This window comes from Camellia sinensis, chromosome 5 (assembly GCF_055761805.1).
Source record: "Camellia sinensis isolate YWXY chromosome 5, ASM5576180v1, whole genome shotgun sequence".
NCBI classification, from domain to species: Eukaryota; Viridiplantae; Streptophyta; class Magnoliopsida; order Ericales; family Theaceae; genus Camellia; species Camellia sinensis.
The window spans coordinates 113,621,349-113,630,100 of NC_138965.1; the positions used below are offsets into that span (position 1 = coordinate 113,621,349).

General features: G+C 30.2%; 1 long non-coding RNA gene across 1 annotated transcript; it reads left to right on the plus strand.

The window, feature by feature from the left end:
- Window positions 1-7,466: 7,466 nt before the first annotated feature.
- LOC145790810 (uncharacterized) lies at window positions 7,467-8,509 on the plus strand. Its single transcript, XR_014330037.1, has 2 exons — window positions 7,467-7,580; window positions 8,082-8,509. It is a non-coding gene; the product is annotated as an uncharacterized LOC145790810 (long non-coding RNA).
- The last annotated feature ends 243 nt before the right edge of the window (window positions 8,510-8,752 follow it).

The window sequence follows — 8,752 nt, forward strand, 5'->3', positions numbered from 1 at the left end:
ATTTATAATCAAACAAAATTTGTTGATGTAATACTGAGATTTCGTTTTAAATTTTATTTTTCCTGTCAAACTATCTAAAAAATATCAATTAGACCCCCAAATTTTATATTGTCTAGGGATCTAATTGATATTTTGAGTGGTAAAATGAAATCTCAAATGTAGATGGCAGCAAGTGCCGTCTAATTATAGACAACATAATTAGACAACAGTTGACAGTAGGAGTAAAATTAATTCAAAATTAAATAATTTGGGAGGTAAAATGATATTTTCTCTTAATAATTTGTAATGTAACTTATTAACTTGTCAACTTGCTAAGTTGTTTTGATATACATGCATTTGGATGAATTTTTAGCCATACATATGATTTATTTTCATGAATGAAATGAATGGCATTTTGCCTATAGAAAAGGCTTGTATTTTTCATCTGAGGAAGAGAAGATGTATGCCTTAACTTAAAACTTATATTTACTTGTTTGGCCTTATTTATATTTTTATTCCCCATATAATTTGATCATTAGAGTGCTTTTCGGCCGACAATCGTCGACACTAATCAGTTATTTCTTTACAAATTCCGAACGGTGGGACTCTTTTTTTTCTTTTTCTTTTTTTGTTGATCTCTTAATTAATTAGTGTAAAGCAAAAAAAGGCCCTTCACATTCACCATTTTGCAATTGATTAATTATTTATTTTGAATTCTTTTTCATGTATATTGGAGATGTTCTATTGAATTCAACTATTAATGTGTCATCTTAGCATGGACCACTATCACCTTTTGCATAGTCCTTTTTCAGAAATGTTTAAAGCCATCATCATCACATTTCAAAGATTGGTAATCATGTTTTCTATGAATATGACTGTCACCTAACTTTTTTCCCTTTCTTTTATTTTATAAATATCTTTAGCTATTATTTTGCACCACCAACACTGTGAATAACTAGTCTCTAAAGTCATCATGTTTAGTTGCACACCAAGCTAATTGTAGTGCTTTTGCTTAATTGTCCTTGAGGATATTTGAAAAATGGGCATTGCTTGCACATTAACTAGTTGATTTAAACAATTTGCTTTCATGCTATCACTGATTTGACACAAAAAAAATTATACCAAATACAAGAAAGACTTGCACCCTTGAAAATGAAATTTGTTTTTTGCTATCACTGATTTGTGATTTTTCCTATTTTCCATAATCATAATTGTAATAGTTTTTTGATGATGTGAACTGCCCTTGCTTAATTTAGAAAAGAAAAGTATGTTGATGGAATTCTCTCTGATTTTTATTGATTGTGATAAATAAATATATATAGTTGTGTACATCTTACTTGCGTGTTTGGTTTGATTTTGTGTTGTGTGTAGAGTCAAATTTTTTTAGTCAATGTTAGTGTGTCGTCTAAAATTTTGTGATGGTTGGTCAATTATACAGCATTGTGGGCTATCATCAGCAAAATTCTTGAACTACGGACATAATGAATAAATCTATTTCAGAAGATTTGTTTTAATCTAATGCATTCAAATTGACATAAGATATTCCACATATCAACCAAAAATAAAAAGTAAAAAAGTCTGTCACATGGTAATTAGATGTTCCTGCTACTATAATTTAACTATACTCATTTATAAAATTTTATTATATAAAAAGGAAAAATAGTAGACATTAAAAATAAAAAATAGCACATAATGGCAAATTTTACAACAAAATTTTGGAATGTGTACCATATGTCCTAATTATGATGATTGTGATCTTTAATACTCTGGATTGCACATGACTAAAAGATATTCAATCATAAAGTTCTGTTTGGGTTGAGCTCGTGGAACTCATAAAGATTCGAGCTGCAATTTGGGTGAAACAAGCTTCCAACATCACAAATTATACAATCAATGGTTTCATCTCCTCTCTCCAAGGCTTGAAATCTGCTAGAGTTCACCCCCCAAAGCTTCGATATTTTCTCTTTTTCTATTGTATTACTTTGTTTTGTTCCAATTGACTCTTACCAACTTTTGGTTTTTTTTTCTTTGATCTCGGTATGCAATTGATTGGGCTAAAAAATACATCAGTGCCAACCTAGTTGGGATATATTTTTTAGCTATGATGCAATTTTTATCAGATCTTGTACCCTTTCTATTTTTAATAAAATTTTCTTTGTTAATGAAAAAAAAAATTATTATGGTATGACTTGACTATGAATCATTGTGATATTAGTTATGATTCATTGTGATATTAATTATGACATATTATGATTATTATTTTAGTTATGATTTTTTTTAGCTATGACTTTTTTTAGTTGTAACTAAAAAAGATTTAGTTGTGACATTTGTAATAATAAACATTATAAATGTCATAACTTATGATACACATCCCAAAAAAATATGTATAGCATCACCTGTAAATATATATATATATATATATATATCAAGCATTACAAGGGTTGGAACCATTAAAGAGATGACTAGCCATAATCAACAATCAAGACCTTACGTCAATACATGCAAAGTCATTTTATGGAGAAGAGAAGTTATTTAGTGCTCAGAGAATGGCACGTGGTGGCCCCAAACTGAATATGATTGGTGCAAGGGTAGGGTTTATTGATGTGGGTGATTGGCAAACAGTACGGCAATCATGACAATTGATAATTGATTAATGACATAATCACTCGATATTCTTGAGACGCTAAATAATTTTCTTGTCTAGGTCCCAAATAAAAAATTGAAACCCGCAATCTTCATTCTTCCTATTTAAATAGGCACAATCGAAACCTAACATTATTTATAATCTCTTTAACAATCTATTTAGAATTTCTATAATTATTCTAAAAAACATTTTTCTCATACTTCTTAATTGTATATGCATGCTTATGATCGGAGTGACCGATACTATTAAATTTTTATTTTTTATTTTTTTACAATAACTTTGTCGCAAATTGGATGGAAGCTTAAGGAATAATTAATCTATGCCTGAATTTAATTTATTTTCTTAATAAACTCATTTACAATTATAAGATTCTAACACAACTTGCTCTTATTTATTTCTATGGATGTAAAGACATGCAGCCAGAACAACTAGTCTCTAAATAATTGAATTGTGCAATCAATGCCTTAAATAATTGAATTTGTAAATACTGTTTCATCCAAACAAAAGAGAAAAGTACACAATCAGGTTTTAATAACGCAACTGACAGTGAAAAAATTAAAGTACTTTAACGAGTTTTCTTTAAATCTATAGAAGATAAATTCACCGCACACTACAAGAAAAAGTATTTTTGCCGACCACTTTTAGCTACCAAAACGAATTTAGTCGCCAAAAGTTACGGAATTGGCTACCAAAAATAATATTAGTCGGCAAAAGTCAACTTTTTAGCTACTAATTTTTTTTAGTAGGGGAATGTTGATTATTGGCTACTAAAAAAAATTTAGTAGCTAAAGATATTACAATTGGCGACTAAAACAATTTTTAGTAGCTAAACATATGACAATTGGCGACTAAATAAAAATTTAGTAGCCGTAGAGGTACCTTTAGCTACTAAATTATTTGGTAGCCGAATGAAAATAAAAAAATTAATTTTTAATCTTTCCCGACCAAACATTTGGTCGCCAAATGCCATGTTTCGGCGACAAAATTTTTTTTAGTCGCTGTATACCTACTTTCGGCTACTAAATTGTTTGGTAGCCAAATGAAAATAAAAAAATTAATTTTTAATCTTTCCCGACCAAACATTTGGTCGCCAAATGCCATGTTTCGGCGACAAAATTTTTTTTAGTCGCTGTATTCCTACTTTCGGCTACTAAATTGTTTGGTAGCCGAATGAAAATAAAAAAATTAATTTTTAATCTTTCCCGACCAAACATTTGGTCGCCAAATGCCATGTTTCGGCGACAAAATTTTTTTTAGTCGCTGTATACCTACTTTCGGCTACTAAATTGTTTGGTAGCCGAATGAAAATAAAAAAATTAATTTTTAATCTTTCCCGACTAAACTTTTGGTCGCCAAATGCCATGTTTCGGCGACAAACTTTTTTTTAGTCGTTGTATACCTACTTTTGGCTACTAATTGTTTGGTAGCCGAATGAAAATAAGAAAATTAATTATTTTTATTTTTATTTTTATTAAGAGGTTGTACACCCACCATCCAAAAATATTAATATCTTATTTTTTTTTATTATCTCAAAATATTAATTTTTTTAAAAAATTAATTATTAAAATAATATGAATTTCTGATTTTGTCCTTTTTTTAAATACATTAATAATACAAAAAGTACAATTATGACAATTGATATGTCTAAAAAAATATACTATCAAACGGTAATTTTGAAAAATTAATATTTTTAAAATGTAATAATTGTATTATAAAAAGAAATTAAATTCTGAAAATAGATTATTATTTTTAGATGGAAGAAGTAGTCGGCTTTCATTTGATGGTTGAACACATCTTGTAATAATTGGGCCCTCACGCGAAAGGTATGCTAAAATGGGCAACTTGTTATTGGCTGTTTGTCGATAGTTTTACATTGCAAAAATTTAAAGGCATAGTTACAGGTCAGTCTGATGAATTTAATTTTTAATAATAAATTTATTATTTTTAAAAAGTACAATTAAACTATTTATACTTTTTACATCATCATATTTCAATAACACTAATAAATTAAGAATAAATCAAAATTCACAAATAAAAGACAAAATATCCCAATTATTTATCATTTTAATAAATTTTTCAATATTATTACCAGTAAACTTGTTATTGGCTGTTTGTCGTTCATCTCTCTTCTCTTTATGTCTCTCTCGCTCATCTCTCTTCTCTCTGTCTCTCTGTCTCTCTCGTCCATCTCTCTTCTCTCTGTCTCTCTGTCTCTCTCGTCCATCTCTCTTCTCTCTATGTCTCTTTTCTGTCTCTCACTCTCACTCTTTATCTCTTTCTTTCTCTCTCTCTCTCTCTCTCTTTCTCTCTCCTCTATCTGTCTCTCACTCATTTCTGTCTCTCACCATCCATCTCTAGTACCACCTTCACCACTACTACAAACGCCATTCCACCCCCACCACTACTTCCACTATCGCCACTTCACCTCTACGACTACTATTACTACTATCATCACCACCACTCCACTACCACCACTACTACCATTACCTCTCTTTCACCCCTGCCACTCCATTTATACTACCACTACCACAACTTCACCACTAATCTCTTTCGCGAGGGCTAAGTGTGTAAAAAAAATTCACACTTTTTGCGAGGGCTAAGTGTATAAAAAAAATTCACTCATCATGGCTTATGAGTAAATAATACATATTTGTAAGACTTATTGATATTATTTCAGATTTTAAAATTTTTCTTAATTTTTTAATAATTAATTTTTTCAACTTTTTAAAATATTTAAAGCAAATTTGTTTATTTTTTAGATTCACTTAATTATTTTTTAGATTCACTTAATTTAGATATATATATTTTTTCAATTTGAGGGATTTATAAAAGTAATTGACGATTTAATGCTAATTGAACTAAAGGCCTAAGCTGGGGCTGTGCGTATATATTTTTTAGTTGTACGTTAATGATTTTGACTGCTAAGATATGCTTGAGAAAATGATTTTGACTGCTAGTTACAACTGAATAATAAATTAATTAAATCCACTTGACACATGATTTCTTCATCTGTCTTTATCTATGAGAAAATATACATATTGCATGTTCTAAAATTATAAAATATTGATTAGTGCCTAGTTAGTCATGCAGGAGTCCCAAAAAAAAAAAAACAAGGGTTGAGTTGGCTCATAATTTTTTGGAGAAAAAATTTTCCTTCTTTTTTTTTTAATTTTCTTTCTTTCTTTTCTTTCTTATTATATATATATATATATATATCTATATAATAAGGGAGGAAGGTTTTTGAAAATATGTTAAAATGTATAAGAGATACATTTCATTTGAATGGTTGGGATGATTCCTAATCAATATCTAAGGGTGCAGATTAAATTTTTTCCCGCCCAAACACTCTCTACCCTCTCTCTCGCCCACGTCTGCCAAACACGTCTCTTAGAACTCTATCTCTCCACGTTCTCTCTCACGTTGGTGGATCTCGGTCAATGTGTTGTAGTACAGAGAAAGAAAGAGATGGGTGTTGTTGTGTTCACACACACTCTCTCTCTGTCTCTGGCTCTCTCATATCTCTCCGCTTTTTATCTCTCTTGTTCATCTTTCTTCTCTCTCTCTCTATGTCTCTTTCTCTATCTCTTGTTCATTTCTTTTTGTTGTCTTTCTCTCTCTATCTCTCTTTCTCTGTGTCTATCTCTCGCTCATCTTGTTTCTCTCTCTCTTTTTTTTCTCTCTCTCTGTCACTTATCACTCTTCTCGCTGGCTCTCTCTATCTCTCTTGCTTATCTTTATTCTCCCTCTCACTCTCTCTATATCTCTTGTTCATCTCTGTTTGCTGTCTTTCTCTCTCTCTCTCTCTCTTTGTCTATCTCTCGCTCATCTTGTTTATCTTTCTCTTTTTTTCTTTCTCTCTGTCTCTCTCTCTCTCTCACTCATTTCTCTTCTCTCTCAATCGTTCATTTCTCTCAATCACACTCATCTCTTTCTCTGAGCCCATTATTATTGAAAGAGGAAAAAGTCAAAAAATGAAATGGGTCTCTCTTTCTCTCTGTCTCTTACTCTCTATGTCTCTTACTCATTTCTCTTCTCTCTCTTTCACTCATCTCTCTTACTCATTTCTCTTCTCTATCTCTCTCATCTCTTTTCAAATATATATTTTTTCAAATATTTTTTTTCAATTATAATGTGTATAATTCCATCGTCATAAATAATACAAAAAATAAATATAAATATTTTAGGCCTAAACAAACATGCTTTTTAGTTTATGTTTTTAATTTTTTTTAAACATTTTGTTCAAACCAAACGCGTTTGTAATTTATATTTTTCTAAAAATAAACAAAAACCAATTTATAAAATTTATGGAAATTATTTTTCATTAAAATATTACTCCTACTTCTACCAAAGTAAAAAAATAAGAATAATTTTTTATTCATTAAAATAAAAATGAAACAAATAAATTTTCAACCTTTATAACTGGAAAAAATAAAGAAGCAAAAAAAATAAATTCATTAACTATAAAAAAAAAATAATTTTAACAAAAAATAATTTTTTTTTTTTAAAAAAGAATCATTTTGCTGTTTAAATATTACCAAAAAAACAAAAAAAATTTCCCGCTCGATTTTCCACCCCCTTTTTTCCATTCCCGCTCGGCTTCCCCCCTCCCCATCTCTTGAACCAAAATACCCAATCTGAAAAATTCACAGATTTTTCTCTCGCTTTCTGTCACTCTCGGTCTCTCTCTCTCTCTATTTTTTCATTTCTCACACTTGCTAGGGTTTTATATGTCCCCAATTGTCCTTCCTATATATCTGCCCCAAATAAATAAATATATATCGATCGCATTCAGTCACGCATTTCGTGACCAACCCAAATCGAGTTTCCCCAGTTTTCGAGTCACGCATTTCGTGACCAACCCAAATCGAGTTTCCCCAGTTTTCGAGTTCCCTTCGGAGCAATTACTGCGATTTCTGGTGGAATCTCGTATTACTACTACTTTTCTTCACCGAATTTGGTAATTTCTAATCTCAATTTCATTTGGGTTTGATTTTAACTTTATGGAAATGAAGTGTGTCGTTTTCTGAAAATGAATTCTTTGCAATTAGATGTTTGTATTGAGGGCTTTGAATGTTGGGTTTTGCTCAAAGTATGTGGATTGAAATATGTTGATGATTGTGGACTTGGGTTTTTTGGTAGTGTTAATATTGAAAAAATATTCATCATAAGTCATCAAACCTGAGTATGTATATAGAATTTAAGAATTATGTATTAGGGGTATTAAAAGTGTTCGAATTTACCTGATTGAAGTGCGTAGTTTGAATTATGTTGGTACATTTGGATGTGAACATGTGTATAATCATCAGTTAAAGGCTTATGGCAATATGGAATTTGAGTGTAATTGCATTTGGAAATTAGACTTTTGGATATTCTGAATAATGCTATAGTTATTATGGAAATTGACATTGGAATTTGGTAATTTTCTAATCTCAATATCACATGGGTTTGATTTCCCCAGCCCTCAATCCAAATAAGTGGCTTGAGTTTAAGCTGCAAGACAGAGCAAAGGTCAGCCACAATACTCACTTATTCAGGTCATCCTCTTGTCACCATTATTCTTCAGATGTATTTTGGTTTTAAATTACTTGCATACTTGTTGATCAATGAAACCATGTTATATTTAAAGTAGTCTTGTCATATTTTCAGCTGCACTATCAGCTGCCTATTTAATCTGTAAATTTCAGTGATGCTTTTAGTCAGCTGATCATGGCTATATGATTATTAAAACAGAAGGGTGAACACACTGTAAGTTGAATCCAGATGTAATTCATGGGAAGAGTGCAATCTTGTGTCATTACTTTGTGGTGTGGTTACCTAACCGATTTGTTTATTTTATTTTTGTTACATAGGATACTGAGAAATTGCTTAATTACTGGCCCAATCCCAGATTACATTGGTGAATTGTCTGATCTCAAAATTTTGTAAGTTCATTCTAATTGGCTTTCTTACAGAGATTCATGGTCTCTTGATTTTAAGTTAATATTGATTTGATATCTCTAAACATAGAAATGCTTTATTTGTGTTCTTATTCTTCAATTAAGTAGTTTTGATATTTATTTAATTTGACATGTTATATTATATCTGAAGATTCCTTGTTTGTTATGTTAGTTTTATTTTCTGTTTTTTAAG